This window comes from Cydia splendana, chromosome 15, assembly GCF_910591565.1.
Source record: "Cydia splendana chromosome 15, ilCydSple1.2, whole genome shotgun sequence".
In the NCBI taxonomy this organism is placed as follows: domain Eukaryota; kingdom Metazoa; phylum Arthropoda; class Insecta; order Lepidoptera; family Tortricidae; genus Cydia; species Cydia splendana.
Window position 1 is genome coordinate 14,913,484 of NC_085974.1, and position 23,644 is coordinate 14,937,127.

Here is a 23,644-nt window from a genome sequence, read left to right on the forward strand (position 1 = left end):
TATTCATCGTTAGACCAACCTCAAGGCTTGCGTTGCTAAGTTCCTGTAGCATACATTGCAGTTCGGTCGCCGATGTTGAGAAGAGTACGATGTCGTCCGCGAATCGAAGGTTTGTCAACCTCTTATCGCCTCTTATCTTAAATAGGTACCTACATAGAAAAAATCCATAACTCAAGAAACAAATATCTGTGATAAACCCTCAAATACCTTATCACACATCGAATCAAAATATTGAACTTAGTTGGTATTGACTCGTAGAACAATAATAAAATAAAATACTCTATGACATTTTATCAAATAACCTTTATATGAGGTAATTCGGAAAATGCCTCGTAAGAATTTCTGTGGGTATTAGGATCATAGACGTACATTGTAGACGACGCAAATGACCATTCCATCAATGTTCCATTCAGCTAGATTCTAATCTAGATTGGGTCGTTATCTATTAAAAACATTTTTTTCTTATACGACGTAAGATATGATTTGATCTACGGATCCCTTTGTTTGACATAATTATTGAAATTCATAATGTAATGATTGTCAGATTATCATTAGTTATAATTCTGAATCCATTAATATTACAGGATTTTCGTAAGGTTATCCTATAGATAGGTTAGGTTTGTTTTATCGCAACTTAAAAACTTACGCGTTTCTGAGAAACACCAAATTATGACTAACGAAAATGTGGACAAACAATACATTATGACTTAAAACTTTATGGGAAAAAAATAGAGACCCCTTGATCTATACAAATTTATTCTGTAGAGAGTTGAGGTAAATGATTCCATGCACATTTAAATACTAATTGCATAAAATTGTGATTTAACGAATGACTGAATGTGATATGTTCCTAAATTGTGTAAATACATTACATATTCTATAATCTGATGTGTAGGGGAGACCGAGGTGAGTTGTGACAGAGGAGAATTGTGACATCATCGATTTTTTGGAATCTATTAACTAAAAACTAGATCGCAATAATGCGCGTTTGTTAGTTCAAGTTACGAGCTAACAAACGCACACTGTTGCGAGCTAGCTAACAGTTAAGTAGATTCCAAAAAATCGACAATGTCACAACTCTCCTCTGTCACAACTCACCTCGGTCTCCCCTACAGTGCTTTGGTTTCGACTGTATTATGATTTCAAATAAAAAAATAAAAAAAACATGTCCATCTTTGGGTTACTAATTTACATATGTGTACCAAATTTCAACTTAATTGGTCCAGTAGTTTCCGAGAAAATAGGCTGTGACAGACGGACAGACAGACACACGCACGAGTGATCGTATAAGGGTTCCGTTTTTTCCATTTGCCCTAAAAATAAAAAAATGTTACTGAAGAGATGTGTCTCAGTCAAATAGAGGAATTTTAGGGTCAAAGTTAAAGTTTACTGATTCTATGTAAAATTTTCTATCCATTCTAAAAAAGAAGACTCATTTCAAAACTGTTCTTATGGAAACGTGCTTACTTTCCCAAATACCTTGTTAAGATACACCTGAGCCTTTTACATATAAGACCCATCTCATATTCTCGAAAATTAAATACTTAAGTCTTCAGTTTAGGAGACGACGGATCAGATTTGCATGTTCTTCCTGTCTAATATTTTATTAAAAGATGTCAGGTGGAGGGAGTTTTTGTTTTTTATCTAGATTTGTATACGGATTAAGCTAGGGTTGTACAGATGTAGTGCATAATTATTTCATATCGTATTTTCACGGAAACGTACTTACCAACGTTGTTATTTCAGTCAGTCTCGGAACTAAATGTACTGAAGTTGACTGAAGTAGCATGACATGACAAATACGAACGTTTCCGAGAAAATACGATGGAAAACATTTCTGCACTGAGAATTATTTTTAAATTAATGCAGTTATTATCGGAAGATTAGCGCTGAAAGAGGCCAGCATCATGTTGAGATGACACTATTCTGTGGCACTTTCTCCTTTCTATAGTTTTCTGTTTTGTATATTTTTTTATTTTGTGTTTGTTCTTACGAATAAATTATTTCTATTCTGTTCTTCAATACACTATATATTTACTTAGTTTACGATCTAAACCTATTATTTTTCTAAGTAGGTAAAATTTCCCACAAGACCATCATACTTTGTCAGTGGACACAGGTGGTTTTTTTTACCTATAACTTTTGAAGCGATTCATAATAGGTACTATTGTAATTTTATTCGTAATTACAGAACTTAAAAAAATCGTACTTAAAAAAAATGCATAGGTATCATATCACAACAAAATACATACCTTTTAATAACTTTTTGCTTCATTTTATTAGATTATGCTTGGTTTTTTTATTCTTTGTTTTTGTGCTTGTTTATAATAATTTATGTGGTTTTATTAAACAAGGATATGTTAATTTTTTTTCTATCCGGATAATTTAAACAACCTAATTTCGATTATTTATTTAGGGCTGTTACCTCGGAATTGATTACGAAAGTTTAATTTGTTTGATTGTTCCCTCAAATTGGACCCTCAAGGGTCAGAAAATCAACTACCGGCATATAAATTAAAAATTATTCAGCTCCCGTAAACTTTTGTTAACGTGAAAATGTAGGTACAAATATTTTGAGGCGTTCGGAATTTTAGGAAACAATAATATAAAAAAAAACACAAAGTAAATAGTTCTACATTAGTAAAGTTATATAAAAGTTAATAGTTAGGTAGTTATAAAATAAATCTAAATCTAAATGTGATAGTTATCAATATTTTGAAAATAAAGATATTTTCAAAATGTTGATAAATGTACGTACACATTTGAAAAAATATTTAAAAGGACATATTTTTAATCGAGTTTTGAAACAGGAAATGGAAAAATATAAAAATCCAAGCACCTTTTTCGTTATACCGGGTGTGGCCTGTAACATGAGCAAATAAATACAACATGACAACATGAGTAAATAATGACATAGATTGTACTCCTCAAACGGTGACACTTTTGTTCAACAACTTTTAATAATGATGAAGTATTTAGACTCCCTATTTTTCATACAAAATAAATATTATCTTCAATGGACGCCATCGCCACGCCATATCATTGTGATTGACGTTGCTTGTCACGCCTTAAACATAACAAAATTCGCAATACATTGCGTCTTAGAATAAACTTTAAAGTGTATTAAAAATCAAACCCACGTTATTTTTAAAAGTCGCTGAACAAATGTTGGTCAGTATGAGGAGTACAGCATACTGTTTAATTTTATGCTCATATTACAGGCCACACCCGGTATACGATTATGTGATGCACATGTTTAGTATACTATGATTTGTTTAGGCCAGTGATTCCCTATCCTTTTAAATATTATCACTGTCAGCCGAAATGACTGACATCCTTTCAGTATATGACAGGTAAGTATTAATATGTCAAATTCATATCATTTGTGACAACCCTAAATAAAATTTGTGACAACTCATGATAAGGGCGCGCTAAAAGGAAATAAATGCACACGGAATATTTAAAATGTATATTTACATTTGTGTGTTTTATTTAAAAATGAGCTATGCGCGTATGAACTCAGAGTTTAATTTTTAGCAATAAACTCGAGTGGTATACGAGTTTTTAATGTTAAAATTAACCTAACATACGATGATTACATTAATTTGGCTTAAAATGTTCCGTTACTCAGCAAAATCATCCCTAATTGGCCTTAACGACGCTTGACATTTCATTTTATTTATTATTTAAAGGTGCGTTTGAAATGAGATAATGAGAGTTTGAAAGGTTATTCGAAACGTTTTCACTTTGCCTAAATAAATGTGATATTCCTTTTACGAGCCAAGAGAAACATATACAAGTCTGCAAATATAATGTTATCTTTATCAGTTATATTAATACAAATAAACTATGTATTATGTGTTGTGAAAGCGACGATCTAAGTAAAATAAGACATTATGACCGCTCTTATTATTTCATAGATGGAATCTTTAGGTACTTACTTAAAAAAGAGGCGAGTAAAGTAAGTAGGTACCTACTAGGTAATGACTTTAAAAAAATCTTAAGATTGATTGAAAACTTTTTATAAATAGCACCTGTTTTGTACCCTTAGGCATTTATGCCAATAAATATTTTTATTGATTGATTAAACACATTTTTTATTTTCAATAAAAAAATACTGCTCATAATTTTTTTGCTTGTATACGCATTGAGCCCGAAAAATATGTCATAACATAAAAAACCGGACAAGTGCGAGTCGGACTCGCCCACCGAGGGTTCCGTACTTTTTAGTATTTATTGTTATAGCGGCAACAGAAATACATCATCTGTGAAAATTTCAACTGTCTAGCTATCACGGTTCGTGAGATACAGCCTGGTGACAGACGGACGGACGGACGGACGGACGGACAGCGGAGTCTTAGTAATAGGGTCCCGATTTACCCTTTGGGTACGGAACCCTAAAAATCTTGGGTAATTACAAGGAAAAGTTCTCCTGGAGAAGGAGCAAAAGAACAAACTTTTGAAGTAAGGTTTTCTCAAATTACAAAAACTTCAGGTACCTATCGCTCAATTACCCAAATTACTTCCTTATTTATATTATTTTACTTTAAAAAAAACCGATCGAGGGTTCCGCACTTTTTAGTATTTATTGTTATAGCGGCAACAGTAGGGCTACCGCCAATACCGAAAATCGTCAATTGCGGGCATTTTTCTCTGTCACTCTAATTACGCCTTCATTGGAGTAGAAGAGTAAGATCCCCGCAATTTGCGAATTTCGGTTTTCGCGGTAGCCCCTCAGAAATAGGTACATCATCTGTGAAAATTTCAACTGTCTAGCTTTCACGGTTCATGAGATACAGCCTGGAGACTGACAGGCGGACAGACAGACTGGCGGACAGTGGAGTCTTAGTAATAGGGTCCCGTTTTAACCCTTTGGGTACGGAACCCTAAAAATTAAATAAAAAGCTAACTCCCTTTGGGCAGCGTGGGCAGTCCAATTTCTCTTCTACACGAGAGGACGTCTGTGCACAACAGTTTATTATACAGGCTGATTTATTATTATAATTATAAAGCTATATACAAAGCAATAACCGGGAGTGCTAAGCCGGATGTTAATCTCGGTTGCAATCAGATTTTTTTTGCGATATTTCATAACAAAATCGCTGTCAAGATACGACACACCCGATGACAGTAGATGTATAACGAAACAGTAGGTAACAACTGTGTTTAGGATTCCGTACCCAAAGGGTAAAAACGGGACCCTATTACTAAGACTCCACTGTCCGTCTGTCTGTCTGCCTGTCACCAGACTGTCGTTCATGAACTGTGATAGCTAGACCGTTGAAAGTTTCACAGATAATGTATTTCTGTTGCCGCTATAACAACAAATACTAAAATCAGAATAAAATAAATATTTAAGTGGGGCTCTCATACAAGAAACGTGATTCTTTTGCCGTTTTTGCGTAATGGTACGGAACCCTTCGTGCGCGAGTCCAACTGGCACTTGGCCGGTTTTTATTTAAAAAATAAGGCGAATAAAGTAAAAATAAACTGATTTTTTTTTGCTAAATAAGCGATCAGCCTGACTCCATGGCGCTGCGTCGAGATGGAGGCCTCGTTCTATACATATTTCTACCGCATGTAAAACGGGGCTCTGCGCAACAAAATTTCCATCTTCACCACTTAGATGGTTTAGTTGGCAGTCCTCAACTGTGCGTTTCTCCGGAAACTTCCTGCCTCGCACAGCTAAACTGTGGAATGAACTGTCGCCTGCGGTATTTTCGGACCGAAGACCTACAGATCCTTAAGAAAAGATCTCCCATCTTAAAGGCCGGCAATGCACTGTGTCCATGGGCGACAGTAATTGCTTACCATCAGGTAATTTGTCTGCTCGTTCGCCTCTTATATCATAAAAAAATGTGTGCAAAAAACAGGAATAAATATAAGCTTACTAGCTTTTGCCCGCGACTTCGACTGCGTGGAATTAGCGACAGCAGCTAAAGTAGGTATAGCGCCTGGATAATGCTAATAGCAATCATTCAATTCGCGCATTGCTTACTTCAATTATTAGGCAATTCATTAACTCTTTCAATTCCACCCCCCTTTGCACTCTCTTCAGGGATGATTTCCGACATAAAAACTATCCTATGTCCTTCCCCGGGACTCAAACTAATCTCTATACCAAATTTCAACTAAATCGGTTCAGCGGCTTAAGCGTGACGAGGTAACAGACAGACAGACAGACACACTTTCGCCTTTATAATATTAGTATGGATTAATAAATTAACTCATTCATACTGTATCCAAAAGCTCCACTGTGCCGACCTTTTCACTTAGCGCCGTAGAGTGGACGTTTTTAATTTCCTCGAATGACGTACGGCCCGATTGTTCCAGCCAACTGGAACACAAACAGTTCTAAAATTCGCTCAAAATCTCACTGATTAAAATGTTTTCAATAGAAAATGTTTCCTTGTTTTGCTCACATCTCATGCGCGCTTTAGGATGAGTTACATTCGGGTTGTGACTGAGGGCCCGATTCGAACTTTAAGATACGTCAAAAATTTGCTAAAGATACGACATATCCGATTAATATCTTATAAGGTCGTGACGTGAATCAGAAGTTACAACTGATAATTAGATTATATTCTGTCATTCAACAGTAAAAGCAAGTAGTTATGTAACACGACAATTAGAGTTATATATATATGATTTGAAATTGCTGGTTTTTACTGCGTAACATGTTTGTGTAAAATCAGGTGGTTGAAAACCGTTACATTAATTTGAAGAAAGGCAATGTTTTCTTCTACTTGTTGGTATAAAATCAACGTTAATTGTTCTTAAAAACCTCTAACGATATCTAAATAAAAACCGGACAAGTGCGAGTCGGACTCGCCCCCTGAGGGTTCCGTACATATTAGTATTTGTTGTTGAAGCGGCAACAGAAATATCTCTGAAAATGTAAACTGTGTAGCTATCGCGGCTCTTTATATAGAGCCTGGTGACAGACAGACAGACGGACAGTGGAGTCTTAGTAATTGGGTCCCGTTGTTAGGGTTCCGTACCCAAAGGGTAAAACGGGACCCTATTACTAAGATTCCGCTGTCCGTCCGTCATAGACAGTTGAAATTTTCACAGATGATGTATTTCTGTTGCCGCTATAACAACAAATACTAAAAACAGTTCAAAATAAAGATTTAATTGGGGCCCCCATACAACAAACGAGATTTTTGACCGAAGTTAAGCAACTTCGGGCGGGGTCAATACTTGGATGGGTGACCGTTTTTTTTATTGCCGTTTTTTGCATTATGGTACGGAACCCTTCGTGCGCGAGTCCGATACTACGGAACCCTAAAATAGTTATTCTTAAAACTATTCATAACTATCTCTAGTACTTTAGCCTTAACTTGCACTAGGCACTTAAAGAAAGCCAAGTTTAAGAATCGCCTTAGCCCTCATTAGTATTCGCTTTGTGATGTTCTGTTACGTAAAACGGAATTGTAACAAAACTATAACAGAGGTACCACTTAATAATGTATGACACGAGTCACTCTAGGAAACAGAGGGATCACCTATTCGTATTAAAGTATGACTCACGCTATAACGGCCCGGACCGACCGACACTTAAATTTTTTCTAAAGAAATCGCTTAGGACCCCTAAGCAAAAATTCATTCAAAGTTAGGGCCTAATCCGACAGGCTTATGACTTGACTGGTTTGTGAAGTCACTTTTTTTTTAAATCGGTTCACATGATATAGCCTAACTTTATTAATAACAAACAGAAAAAACCGGACAAGTGCGAGTCGGACTCGCCCACCGAGGGTTCCGTACTTTTTAGTATTTGTTGTTATAGCGGCAACAGTAATACATCATCTGTGAATTTCAACTGTCTAGCTATCACGGTTCGTGAGATACAGCCTGGTGACAGACGGACGGACGGACGGACAGCGGAGTCTTAGTAATAGGGTCCGGTTTTACCCTTTGGGTACGGAACCCTAAAAAAGAACTAAACGTTAAAATTAAAACTAAAATATAACAAATCTTAAACTTAACTTATAAGTAAAAAATGCTCCTCAGTACGGTTACCATCAGTTTGTCACTGACATAAACGCCGTCGAGAACGTAATTTACTTTCTATACATCCCGTTTGCACTAATATGCGAGTACGAGCGAGATGTATAGAAAGTAAATTACGTTCTCGACGGCGTTTATGTCAGTGACAAACTGATGGTAACCGTACTGGTCACCTTCATGCGTTATGGTGCCCAGAAGGCTGGCAGCGTTACCGTTTTGGATGGCCAGGCTTATCCTCTGGCCGAGGTAGCTGCCAGCCCTCCGGTCACCTGAGGTGTCAATGAGGCGCTGGGACATGGCTTATGACTTATGGGAACAAATCCCTCAAAAATACTTCCTGTATAAAGTAAGCAATTTTCATCATTTGTGTCTGTAGACTTGGCACGGGCTGAGCGCGGTTAAGTAGTTTGGCTGTTGCCACTAAAGGCCTTGTTGGGTGAATTAGAGTGCATATGCAATGTATGTTATTAGGGTACTGGAACTTTAAAATCTTAACTTGATTTGATATTGGTATGAATTTAGTGAAACTCTATCATTGAAAAATCAATATTTAAACAAGATATGATTTTTACAGTTCGAATGCCGCTCTTGACATATTAACATTTGTGTTTTCTTGAAATTATTTTTACTCAGTGTACATCTCGTAATTTACTTATATTTCGTTGTCTAACAGACTAACATTTCTCGAAAAGCACATTTTTATACAGTACCTATTAGTGTTCATAAGTTACATAAAAAACACAAATCAAAATATAAAAATAATTTGATTTGATTCCTATTTATTCAAATATGCATCCTGAACAAAAACATGGAATAAAATGGATAAAAATCAGTACTATTTATTACTCCTCCATCCCCCCATGAGGATAACGCATAAGATGTTTTCTCAGCGTGTTGTATAACCTCAGTAGTTAATTAACTGAAAGAGATACGGTGCAACGTAATACCATCCATTAAGCGAATCGTTTGTTATCCGCGCCTCGAGGAAATCGCTAAAACCTTGTAGTTTCTTAATATCCTTTTTCATTAAAGGGTGTCAGACATTACACACATACACACACACAAATAGGTACAGTATCAGGATAGAGAAAGAAAAAGTGCGTGTCTGTTAAGATAGCGAGTGCATCTGTTAAGGATAACGGATCGAAATATATTAAGCGTTTTTGGTAGAGATGCACCGGATATTTGGTTACTATCGGTATCCGGCCTATCTGGCCCCTATTTTATTATCCGGCCGGATACCGGATAGTGACCTACCATCCGGCCGGATACCGCATAGTGACTTAGCTTGATTTCGGAGAAAATAAATTGGATTTAAGAAACAGATTTGCACGCGCACTCATTTTTAAGTTTTCGAACCTAAAAATGAGTCCGTAGCGAACGTTCACTACGAAACAGGTCAAAACCTGCACAAGTATAGTTCCTATAGTTTATAGCCTATAGTTCGGCCGGCCGAATATTCGGCGGCCGGATACCGAATATTCAGCTGATGGTCAGGCCGAACATCCGGCCAAACAACTATCCATTGCATCTCTAGTTTTTTGACCAAAATACGCGAGTAACCCGTTTAAAATTATATTAATTATGTTCTCGTCTCACGAGAGTTTTATAGTTAAATAACAGTTATTTATTAGTTTACATAGAATTCTGTAGTTAGTTCAATAATGGCATCAGGGGAACTTAATGGGCCATAAAATTGAGTTAAAACTAACTGGCAACATATCCCACACATCGGTAATTACACATTATTACTTTAGAACGTGGATCTAGAAGTTTCTGCAAGAAAAATGCCTGTTTAAAAGGTCATATGAATTGTTGTCAATAAAAAATATTGAGATAGTGCGAAACAAACCATTAAAGCGTTCCATATACAAGGTGATTTTGTTGTCTCTGATCAAACTCTGAGGGGTGAATACATGTAGTTCATACTGAACAACTTTAGGGCTGACTTAAACGGCGCACGAACTCGCATGCGATTTTAGTTACATTGCGGACTGATGGTTACGTCCAATTCAATTCAACCGAACGATCAAAAACCGCAATGTAATGAAACTCGCATGCGAGATACGAGTTAGGCTGATTTACACGGCGTGCGAACTCGCATGCGAGTTTCATTGCATTGCGGGTTTCGATCGATCGGTTGAATTGGACGTAACCCATTGTCCGCAATGTAACTAAAATCTCATGCGAGTTCGCGCGCCGTCTAAATCAGCCCATGGGGCCAACCCCGAAATCGAGACAAAAAATCTGCTGTCCCTTTTATTCGTCGTGAATCATAGCACAGCTGATTTTTTTCGCGATTACGGGGTTGGCCCCATAGTAAAAATTTTTCAGTATGACCTACATATTCACCCCTCAGATTTTGGTCAGAGATAACATAATCATAATGTATAATTTGTTTTCTAAATAACAATTAAGCACAATTTGTAGTGTTAATTGAAAATTTAATTTAATTAGTAGACCAGCGGTGGAACAAAAATGGGTTTTGATAACATTAAAGTTTTTTCTTTTTTGATATGTTATTGCATGCATGTTAAATAACATTTATGTAAAATATAAGAAAATTATAGGTGGAGCGTTCGGCCATATTTAAATATTTCAATTTTGCTAAATAACTATGTAAATATAAAATTAAAGTTACAAAAAACTGTGACATGTTCAATAACACTTTAATTTATTCACAATATTCGGTTTTTAGAAATCTGGAACAGCTGCTTTCTGGTGAACGTAAAAACACGAATTACTTTGTCAATAAAGAATTAAAGTAGCTGATATTGTAAAATTACGATATTATCTATCAACTTAGTATACTTGTAAAAAATTAGAAATGTAGACAATGTGCTTGTCTAGATATTGATTTCTGGTTAAGCAGTATAGCCAATATTGAATTAAAGTTTGTAGAGTTAATATTACACGGTCATAATAAAGATCTTAGTTCCCACACAAAATATTAGAAATATAAAATCACGGCGACACTAAATACTGATACGTAAGTATGCATTCCGCGCTTATATTGAGTTACATTTCAAACGCGCGGCGTTTTCGCGCGCCGCGCTGTGCGCCGTGGCAGGAGGCAGCGATCGACGGTGGCGGGCTAGCGATTAGCGCGGTGCCCGTAAAAAATACGCAAAACGTTTATAAAATTATTATCAATGGTAAATAGTTATATTGTTAATAGTAGGTACACTAATGGAAACTTACCTACACTTATTTATTTCTATATGTACTAGGGATTGCCCGCGGTTTGGTTTACGTAGAATTCGTTATCGTGTTAAGTATAGAAATAATAGATACATTTGAAAATTATTTTAGGTGCATTGTCATACAGATAACCACCCTTGTTAAAGTATTCTTCAAATTCAATAAGTAGACAGGTGTCATTTCAATATAATTTTGCGTAATTTGGCGCTTTTAGGTTATAAATGACTAGCGACATATATTTTTTGTTTAAGAGCGATATCCGATATATATATCTCCGATAATATTTACTTTATCATTTAAATCAATTTCAAACTAACGTTATTCAATATTTATCATTTTAAAGTCAATTTTACCAACCAACTGAGCTTTACGAGTATACCTACGGAAACAACTCAAAATTTGCATCAAATTAAATGCCACTCTTCTTATCCGTTTCGAACAATCAAGAGGGCCTTTACGAGCTGATGTAGTGAAAATTTTATTTAACCCTCGTCCCTTGAAACCTTCACTACGCTCGAGGTTCAACTTTACGAACCACTCGCTACGCTTGTGGTTCAATTTTAGTATGTTTCTCTTGTTTGGGTATCAATATTAGCATGATTAATCAACAAATTTTCCCCTTGTAAAACAAATAAATAAGGTAGGTGAGGTGCAGGCATATGAGGCCCGGCGGGTAACAAGGCCCAGCATTCAAAAATAGCAGTTGCTCCCTATTATTCTGAATTTGTACTTGTTGCTAAGAAGATCCACTGTCAGTGCAGGTAAAAAGGTCCAGTCCCGGGCCTTATTGAACGTATGAGATGAAATAATAGATTAAAATATTTTTAGATAATTTTGAATATTTTTAATCTCTCATTAATAAGGCCGATTTGAAGAAACTTCTATGAAATTATGACTTATAAATAACACCTTCACTGCGTGGGCTGTCCAAATCGCTGCAGACTTTTCTTGGTCTAACTCTAATAATTTTTCACTTGCTTTATTGACCTAAAGACGTTTTAAAGAATCAAAAAGTCTAATAACATTTAGACACTTATACTTGTTAAAGGCAGTAACTACTTACTTATATAGGTAACTTTTTTTATTAATACATAGGTAGTTATTTACGATAGAAGTGCGAAAAATTGAAATTTTGCAACAAATGACGAATTTTAAAACACGGCCAAAGGGAGTGTTTTAATGTGCTTATTATAGCACCGGTGTCGTAATGTAGCACCAGGGCCCTATTTCACCAAAGTGACATTGTTGCTGACGTCACAGGCATCCATGGGCTACGGTTATAGCTTACCATTGGACGGGCCTTATTCCTGTTTGTCACTATCATTGTATTATTAAAAAAAACTTTATTATATCGGCAAAAAACAGGTATCTTTCTTGTTTATGATGATAATGATGACAATTGACACAAGATTTCAAAGAACTTTCGGTAATTCATGACAGTAAATGAGTTCTGTGTCGGAATTTCGTGACAACTGTCGTATTTCTTGTGACAATTGTCCAAGTCCCAGCCCCCCCTTTGCTACAGTCCAACCCGAAAGGCACCTTAGGTCGGCGCTTACGTCATTATTACCGGCGCCCTATTAACTAATGAAATGAAAATGAAATGAAAAATATTTATTTCGAGCAACTATGGACTCATACAGATTTGTTAGTAGACTTACGTTCCTAATGTTAGTACCTAATTAACTATTACAATATATATACACTGCTGGAAACATGCATTTCGCAGCAGTGTCTCATATACGGGCAGTCAAGTCTGTCCGCTATCACACACAGGATAGGGTTGGGGCTGGCCCGCACCCGGCGCACCAGGGATGTGCATCGTGCAAACTAATGCGGTGCTACGCGACGTAAGCGCCGACCGCCATATTCAACGTGGTTTGTCACATAGTACCCTGTAAAGGTATGATTCCAGGGATAAAGAATATGTTATAACGTTATCCAGCGTATAATGGAATTCATAAAAGTTTTTCTTTATAATTACTACAAGTAAATTTGTTCATATTTGCATATTATTAAAAAGGTAAATGAAAAGTAATTGAGTAATTTAATTACTAATTAATGTAATCACAATTGCAAATTACACAGAAAAATTAATTACATGTAATTAAATTTTATGTAATTAAATTACAAACATTTTAATTACATGTAATTAAATTACACGAGTAATTAATCACATGTAATTAAATTACACGAGTAATTAATTACATGTAATTAAATTACACGAGTAATTAATTACATGTAATTAAATTACACGAGTAATTAATTACGCCCAACACTGGTTGGTGGCAAACAACCACACCGCTCGTCTGATGGTAAGCGGTTACCGTAGCCTATAAAGGCCTGTGACGTCAGTAACAGTGATGTCGACAAATGTCGCACCTGTCACGTTGGTGAAATAGGGCCCAGATGTACAGTAAAAATCATGTTAAAAGATAATACTAACTGTTACGAAGAAATATTTATACTGTAAAAAATTATCCCACCAAAAACATTTTCATGTAAAATGTTGCTAAGACGAAACCATAAGCCTAAGACTCGCACTGTTAAAAAGTTATCAGATCTCTTGTCGAGCCAAGCTTCAAACTCTACAAGCCCCTTCACTAACTCTACACCTTAGTCAAAATATGTGGCTTGGCTGTTTTGCTACCGCCACATGGGCATAAGGTGAAAAACTTATTATAATCATTATTTTTAGGGTTCCGTACCTCAAAAGGAATAAAACTGAACCCTTATAGGATCACTCGTGTGTCTGGCTGTCCGTCTGTCACAGCCTATTTGCTCCGAAACTACTGGACTAATAAGTCGAAACTTGTCTATAACCCAAAGACATACATGTAAAGTAAATGTAATATAAATTTAAATAAAGGGGTCACTTTTGAGATGAATGATAAATAGAAGAAAAAAAACTATATCTTTGTTATATATCAAATGAAGGGGCTCATTTTAGAATTAGAATCTCAAATATATTTTTTTCATAATTTTAAAATAAATAGTTTAGAAGTTATTTAAGAAAACAGGCAAAAAATTAACATTACCCTTATCTCCGAAACTACTGGGTCTTTTTATTATGAAAAAAATACACATATTAGCTCTTTACCTATAGATGACAGGAAAACCTATTAGAAGGGGCTCATTTTAGAATTAGAATCTCAAATATATTTTTTTCATAATTTTAAAATAAATAGTTTAGAAGTTATTTAAGAAAACAGGCAAAAAATTAACATTACCCTTATCTCCGAAACTATTGGGTCTTTTTATTATGAAAAAAATACACATATTAGCTCTTTACCTATAGATGACAGGAAAACCTATTAGAAATGTGGAGCTAAGCGTGAGCAGGCCTATGGAACTCTCTGCGCGAGCTCGGATTAATACCTACGAATCTGCTCCCGTTCACGGTAGAAAAGCAAGCCAGTTGGTTGCCACACGCGCTCACGTACGCACGTCACCGCGCGCCGCACTGTCAATTTTTACGATAGTTACACGGACGGCGGGATTCGGGAAATGAATTAGAGATGCACTAGATAAGAAATAGTAAAGATATGTGACGTTCCACGGCAAAAGGTACCATTGCCCCGACTGAATATTGGAGTGGCGATAATAATAAGCGTAAGCGCCAGCCGCCATAAGGTACCTTTTGCCGTGGAACGTCACATATCTTTACTATTTCATATCTAGTGAAGTCTAACGGCGCGATATCTTAAAGTTCGAATCGCGCGGGTAGTAGGTACCTACCTACTATTGAATTTCTTTAATTAAACATGTAATGTTTAATATGTGTGACAAATGTATAGATTTAGATATCTATCTATTTGAAATAGGTAGTAAATTTTTAATTTATTTTGGTAAATGTTTATTTTAACGACAGTAAGTTTACACCGGAAAGTGCCTACTCATTTTTGCTCTGGTTAACTTATAATTAATTACCTTTATTCATGGGGTTTCTATTATTTTTCTTTACTATGTAACATTAATCTCTATCTGGTTTTAAATTACACGAAGTTTTAAAACTAATTATTGCTGGGATTATTGCGCGGTTTATAAAACGGCGTAAACACTGCGGTTACTGCAGGGACATATGACCTTTTAAAATGACTATTTCGCAAACACTAAAGCATAATCGGAATATTAGGTATAATTTAAGATTTAGCTTTCCTTTTATTTCACTCCTCTGTTTAAGTGGGTATTTATTTATCATTTCTAAGCGTCAGCAACCCTAGCGTTGTGCCGGTGCGCGCGGTACGGGGAGCGGCGCGTTGAAGGTCACTCCATTGTATTTTTGTGTAGGTATCAAAACGGTAGGTACTTGCGTTTTGTTTGAGAGATAAGTATCAGTTCGTAAGAACTATTGTATAATCTGTGGCGTGAGTCGGACTTAAGTACTTAGTTTTTGATCCGATCCCTACGGGTTTTTAAAAGACATTTTACTCACTTTTCACTAAAAAACATATTGTTAAAAATTGTGTAATGTACGGAACCCTTGGAACGCGAGTCCGACTTGCACTTGGGCGGTTTTTTTATTATACATACAATAGTTATTGTAGAAACGAAACGGCCGAGCTACATACTTTGACTAAGGTGTAGAGCTAGTGAAGTTAGGGCTTGTAGAGTTAGAAGCTTGGCAAGAGATCTGATAACTTTTTGACAGTGCGAGCCTTATGGTTTCGTCTGGGCAACATTTTACATCAAAATGTTTTTGGTGTGATTTCACTTCTTTTTGTAAGTTGCTTATGACAATCTTCCATCCCCTAATTTAAAGGGTTGGGGGTGATTTACTATTAAAAATCCTGAAATAAGTATCTGGGGGCATCTGTTACACAATGTACTTCTTACTGATTCCCCATATAAACCCTTCACCCCGTAAGGGTAAACTTTGGGGTTGAAATCTGCCTTCAGCCCGTAAGGGTAAACTTTGAGATTGAAATCTATTCTATATCCTTCCCCATAACAATACCTATCTACATACCAAATTTCAACTAAATCGGTTCAGCGATTATTGATTCCCCATACAAGATTAAACCCCCTCATCATCCCCTTAAGGATTAAAAAATTCAAGTTTTTGAATTTATTTGTTGTTTGTGTACTAAAACTATCTTACATATCAAATTTCAGCTTCTTAGAGGACTTCAGGAAGTACCCTAAAGGTATTGATAATCATCAAGTGAGTGAGTCAGTGACGAAATCGAAGTTTTTACATATGAATAAAATCTAAAGTATAAGAGCTATGCAATTGATATGCTTAATAAGTCCGAGAACTTTGTTTATCTAGTATAATCCAACCCCAAGTTATGAGGGTTCCAAAAAACGACGAAGCGCTTCGAGAAAAGGTAGATAGTGCCCTTGCGCTTTGCTCGTCTTGGCGGGGGCACTGCCGTGCCCCCAGATGTTAAAACATAATAATAATAAAGCTTTATGTTTAGTGACTTTAGTTACCTACTATTTTCGCGTAAACTAGACAATTTTTATATCTTTAGTTAATAAGGCCCAAAAGAATTATTTTTAACTTATTATAAATATCCTCTTGTTGTGAAGTACCAAATATTGTTATTTGTATATGTATAACTCTTAAGTTAAAAACAATAAAATCTGTTATTGTCTACTGTCAAAATTATTATTTTTTGCGGGATTAAGTAATACCCTGCTAGTGTTCAATAAGGCCCACAATAGGACTTTTATAAAAGGTATATTTTCCAAGAGTATCGTAATATTTTTATAACTATTTTGGTATAATGAAGAAACTTCAATAAATAAGATACCTATTTGAGTGAGTTTTTCATACTTAATATCCTGTTTATTAAAAAAAAAACATTTTAATTTAAGGTGGGCTGTATATAGGCATATACGGCCGACACGGAATATACAATAAGGTGAGGTCACTTACCTTATTGTATATTCAATATGTATACGTGTAATATTGAGCAGTTGGTTTATAATATACATAATATGATATTGACGTTGAATAGGACAGGACATGACAATAGGAACCAGAAATAGGTATAGTCGGTCAAACCAATTTGTCAGTAAATAAAAACAAAAAACTATATTCATCCTTTTCTTTTCGGTGCTAGTACTAGTGTAAGTCAAAGATAGTATGATGATTCTCTCTATGTTTGAAATGAGACAGTCCTTTGACAAACTATGGTAAAAAATAGTTGTTAATATCATGTACATTTTTATTACAATTTCGAAATTCAAATGTTCTTCCTAATCAACTAGGCCACTAAACTAACTGATAACTTGGTATCCGATCCGCTAACTCGGCGAATGAATCGCCAATTCGCCAACTCTCCGAGCCGAGTCAACGCTATCAAACTGCTACTAAGGCCATTCAAAAATAAACCTTAATTCGAGAGCCCGAAGGTTCTTATATGACAAATAATACATTATGACTTAAAACTTTATGGGAAACAAAGGGACCCCTTTAATTTCACGTAATGTCCGCATCTAATTTATATATGTCCACAGTAAACAAACAAATGAATGATAAGAAAAGACAGACAGTGCTGTGAGCGGCAGGTGGGGCGAGGCGAGGGGCGAGGTATAGGTAGGCTATGATAGGGTCTCGGGCGCCGCGCCGGCGACACTGACGGACCAGCGCGGCGTATGTATGAATTTCGCGCCTTTTTAAATATATTTTACTATTACAATGCAAGCTACACACCGAAATTTCTTATTTTCCATAATATGGCTGCGTATATTATTTTATAGTAATAGACTTATTTTTACAGACTCTAATTCAATATTAGATATTATAGGACAAAAAACGCATATTAATTCTAAAGCATATATCTTATTCTTCTAAATTTTTAGCTTGCCTATTAACTTAAGAATTTAGATATGTTGTTGTGGATTTATTAAACTTTAATTCAATATCGACAAAATAATAAGCTAATTTGTAGTTTGACTAAGAAGCACGTTAAAAAAATTTCTAATAATTTTACATTATAAAGCGTCATACATATTATAAACGATGGAACTTAAACATTGCACTTTAATTCAATATTAAAAAATCATTACTAAAAATATATAAATACCTAATTTATATCTAACGCTCGTTCTAACTTTTAGTCATATTTTACAAATATGCTTAAAAATATGTCCCATGTCAGATAAGTATCACTTTTTCATCTTTAGAATTATCAAAACTTTTAGTGCAAAAATCCGGTCCCACTATTGGTCTATAGACCTTAGGTATGGATTTAAGTTGTTACACAGAAAAAAAATCTATTCACATTCATCATATCATAACACAACCCAACATTTGAATGGGTATTTACTTAAGCTTAATTAAAAAAGTATCAACGAAAAACATTTCCCTTCCCCTTATTTATTTTGACAGGTTTACTGCCTGTTATTTTAAGACCATTGGCTTCCACCTCTGAAACAATAAGCCCCATGCTCCTCATGCAATTTAAAATGCCACCATTCCATAGTGAAGCAGAGACTAGGAAATAAAATAAGACTGATAACTTCCATGCAACATCGCGTGCCACGCATACTTATTGGTGTAGATGCCACAAATTTTTATTTTAGCTTCTTGCTTAAGGAACCTGTCACGTCACTTCATAAATAGAACCTTGAAACAGAAAAACTCGGCTTGCTTGATTGCTGTCACAAAAGTATAAAAAATGCATTTTAGGAACTAACTACATCTACCTAATGTAGCTCAGCGGCCCAAAAAGGGTCATGGCCTCCGAAAGAAGAGGATACCACTTTCCTGGGCCGTTTCCTGCCAATTATTGCTTTCCTGCTAAAGTCCAAAATCTGTCATACTACCTACTGGCCCCTCGACCGGGCCGCGCAACTGTGTTTAAAGGGGCCCACTGATTAACAGTCCGCCGGACGGTATCGGCCTGTCAGTTAGAACAAAATTTTGACGGTTCCGAACAACTGACAGGCCGATACCGTCCGGCAGACTGTTAATCAGTGGGCCCCTTTAAATTATTAAATAGCGGCTCCTAGAACAATAACGAAGCACGCGGCCTTTGTATTGAGGTTAACAGTCTTCATTAATTTACTACTCTCTGGTACGTACGTAAAAGTATGTATTTTTATAGGTTTTATTGGTATTGAATTGTTATCGGAAACTCACAGTCGGGTCGTGGGATTTCAAGTGCAATATGAAACAATATTTGGTTGGTATATACTTACTCTTGCCTACTCCGTTGGCTCAGCGATCCAAAATGAGACTTGGTCTCCGACAAAAGAAAGCGCCACTTTTCTCGGGCCTGTGCGGCCTCTCTAATAATTATTGTTGACTCGAAGTTCGCGCAACCCCCTTCACCATGTCGCACTAGCAATACCTGGTATATGGTATGGTATGGTGCCTGGTATGGATGGTGGCAGTGATTTTATTTTGTAGGAAGATATTCCTAGGAATAGAGAAGGGGTCGGCAAACTTTTGAGAAGAAGATCCAACCGCAGTTTACCTATAAATCACTAGTTTTCAAGATAAAATTATTATTATTAAGCCTGGAACTCAGTTTGAGATAGTTTTAATCCCGGGGAAGGCCATAGGATAGTATTTATCACGAAAATCATTCTATGCAAGCAAAGTCCAGGTCCTGAGAAGGAGCTATTTGGTAGGTAAATAAGTATTAAATATAAAAATGAAGTAAGGATAACAGAAAATTCACACACAATACACAAAAAATAAGCTACACAATAAACCGTAACTACTCGTAGTCATGGTCGAATAAAACATGGTCTTCTATTCCCAGAGTGACACGGGCCTTCGTCACAATAACATGGCCGCTATATATAGCGCTATCGCATATTATCATATAGCGCTGTCGCATGATGACGTAGGCTTGTGTCAGTTAGGTGACCTAGAAAAGACGGGAATAGAGTACCAGGCGGAGTATATTATTATACCATGCTCGTAGTAGCATTATGTACATATTATCACTCTCTACTGCAATGTAGTTTTTTAATTTGTCCTTCCAAATCGCAATACATCCGTGTTACTAAGGAGATTTCACGCCTGGCCATCAACTCTCAGTAAACTACCGTGTTCGCAATATTACTATTTATTTTCATTTTTAATTTCCTTCACAGCGGGCACGGCTTAACGCGTTATTAAAGTGCACCAATGTAATTAATATTTTCATTGCAATTTACAGGAAAGATGCGGTTAGTGTTTTGCCAGCAAAGGCTTTTGCGGTACGGTTAATTTGTTTTACGCTACACCTACTTTTTGCACGGGAAATTGTGTAAACCCGGTTTAAAAACGGGTTAGTTAATTAAGCACTGAACTAAACCAATTTTAACCTTTCATTATTTGATCTAATAACTTAACTTTTTATCCTATTCTAAATATTGCAAATTCTACGAAAACGAGAGTGAATGCCGTTACCTGACTATTATACTTTTTAGGGTTCCGTACCCAAAGGGTAAAAACGGGACCCTATTACTAAGACTCAGCTGTCCGTCTGTCCGTCCGTCCGTCCGTGTGTCTGTCACCAGGCTGTAACTCATGAACCGTGATAGCTAACAGTTGAAATTTTCACAGATAGTGTATCTCTGTTGCCGCTATTACAACAAATACTAAAAACAAAATAAAATTAATATTTAAGTGCCCCATACAACAAACGTGATTTTTTTTTGCAGTTTTCTGCGTAATGGTATGGAACCCTTCGTGCGCGAGTCCGACTGGCAATTAGCCGGTTTTTTTAATTTCGATTTTTACGTCGACAGAATTGAGTCCAAGTTTTGTTTAATCTATGTTCTCTGTAGATGCTTTCTTTCACAAAAGTGAAAATAATTTAGGCTCCCCTTGTTTGCTTTCTTTTATTCGTTTTTGAATGTCGTCCGTTATTACAGATTTCACTTAACAGATTGGATGGAAGTGGGAAAGGAAATGTTTTACAAATAAAAGATTGCATGTCAATGCGTAAACTGTTTGTTATTTATTTGAAAAGTACCATAAACAAATCAAAGTAGGGTAAAAAATGGAAACACAGATAGTTGACACTGGGTCACTCCATTTTCTTATGCCCTTATATCGAGTAATAACTGTGATATTTACTTGATTTACGATCTTATAAAACCTAAGTCCCCCGCCGCGTCTGTCTGTTTGTGTGTTTGTATGATAAACTCAAAAACTACTTAACGGATTTTCATACGGTTTTCAGTTATCAATGGAGTGATTCTTGAGGAAGGTTGAGGTGTATAATTTGTTAAGTTTACCCGTGCGAAGCCGGGGCGGGTCGCTAGTGAACTTTATAGGTATTTTGAACTATTAAATTGAGATATTACGTTAATGTGTTATTTATCGAAACTGCTGGCGCCTATTTTGCGGGACCACAGGTGTATACCAAGACGATCGCTTTCATATCAAAACCAAAACAAATGTTTAAATTAGAACCTATTTGTTTATTTTGTTTTGTTTAATAATTTCCTAAATAATGACATTTGTGATGCACTATTATAAATTTCAATGATTGTATTTTTTGTGACATTTTGTATTTATTTACTGTTATTTTTTCTTCTTTCCTTGATCGGATCATGTGTTTTTAATTTAGTGTCAGTGTGTAATGTCAGTTCTCACGTAAACTTGAAAATAAACCTTGTACTTATTAGGTAAATTTACCTGGTTTTCTGCGCCTCAGATCTCTGCTAAATATGTATAGGTACAGAATATACATACAATCTTTTGTAGAATAAATTATGACCCCTAAAAAACTTGATTTCTCTTAATGTTGGGTATTGTTCAATTTTCAAAAATGTTTAATGAATACAATCACAGTTTGGGTACCTAGCAATTTGTTTGCTCATATGTGACGTTAACTATGAAAAGGGACCTTATTGTCGATGGCGCTTACGCCATTATTAACGATGCTCTGATATAATTACAATGCCGCGCGACGCTGTGCGGCGCAAGCGCCATCGACAATAAGGTCCCTTTTCATAGATAATGCCCCATATTTCAATTGAATATTTCGTTTATATTTATATTTAAGTTTAGTTTTTAATGAGCTTTATGTTTAGATTATGTGTTATTTTAGTTATGAAATAAACATTATAATAGAATTAATACTTACAGTTGTTTACAAAATCCAAATTTCTGTGTTTACCTGTATTTTAGCAAATATTTAATGTGACCAGTCTATTATCAAATAAATCTATTATACTTCGCTTTCCATTTTATTTTGGACAATATTATTATGATTTAAATTTAGGTTACAAGGTCTTATAGGTTAAATGAAAACAAATAAACAGATCATATTCTACTCTCCGATTGTAAATAAGTAAGTACAGTCAACGGTAAAAATATGGGTGTACAAATCATCTCAAAAATATGTCCCATAACTCTTATGTCAGTGAATTAAGAACTATGGGACATATTTTTAAGTAAGTTGTCTACACCCCTATTTTTACCGTTGACTGTACCTACCCGTACCGTCAAGATATGACATTGATCGTATATGTCAGTGTCAAAAGTGACGTTTCTTCACACAAAAACGTCACTTTTGACACGGATATATCCGATCCATATGGTAGAATGGGGCTTATTATTTTGTTGGTTACATGAGAGTGTTAATAAGTAGTATAATCTATACATATAATAAAGCTGAAGACGGTCGAAAGTCTGTACATGGAAGATATTTGAAAAAAAGTTGGCTGGGGATACTTAGAATCGATAACAGAACACGTTCCAAAAGTTTTTAGAATTTTTGTCTGTTTGTCTGTTTATCTGTTTATCTGTTTGTCTGTTTATTTGAACGCGCATCACGTGAAAACGGCTGAACGGATTTTGATGAAAACTTTACTTATCTGTCGAGAAAATCCCCGGCCAGGTTATAGGCTATAAAAATTCAACATCTAAAAGGGGGGATAGCCACAACAGTCGATTGACTTAAGTTTGCCCCTGAATCTAATGGCGCTACTTAGGAAGGAGGGGCAAACTTGGTTCAAATATGTGCTACCACTATTGAGTACCCTGGTAAACTAACAGATGGCGCTGAATTTAGTACGTTGTGACATGAATAAGCTACCGAGGAAAGATTTTGCCAAATTAACTCTAAGTTTAGAACAGGGGGTACGGATATCAACAAAAATAATTGAATAATTATGTTGATTTAATAAATTAATAATACAACAAAATTAAACGACAGTAAATTAATTGCCCCTCATTGCACAGTCTTTTGGGGAACTGAGTAAACATTAATTAATAAAGAAAACTAAAAATGAGTTTACATAGTTACATAGTGGTAAAACACACATAATTATCCACACGCGTATAATTGCATAATTATTTAAAATTATTAATTTTCTCCATCGTGAATTATACCTAATCGTAATTATATCGCACCCATATCAAATCCATATTCATACAAGGTGGGTACTTTGAAAAAAAAAAACATTGACTGCAGCAGCATTACTCTGTTGCAACGTTACTGCTGCAGCACTGTAAATTTTCGTGATAAAA

The 23,644-nt window shown here is 35.6% G+C and overlaps 2 long non-coding RNA genes across 2 annotated transcripts in view; one reads left to right on the forward strand and one right to left on the reverse strand.

The window, feature by feature from the left end:
• Positions 1–23,644, reverse strand: part of LOC134797799 (uncharacterized) — a 153,886-nt gene that overhangs the window by 18,831 nt on the left and 111,411 nt on the right. The gene's annotated exons all lie outside the window — the stretch shown is intronic.
• On the forward strand, positions 19,313–22,221 carry LOC134797282 (uncharacterized). Its single transcript, XR_010145063.1, has 3 exons — positions 19,313–19,898; positions 20,103–20,376; positions 20,824–22,221. It is a non-coding gene; the product is annotated as an uncharacterized LOC134797282 (long non-coding RNA).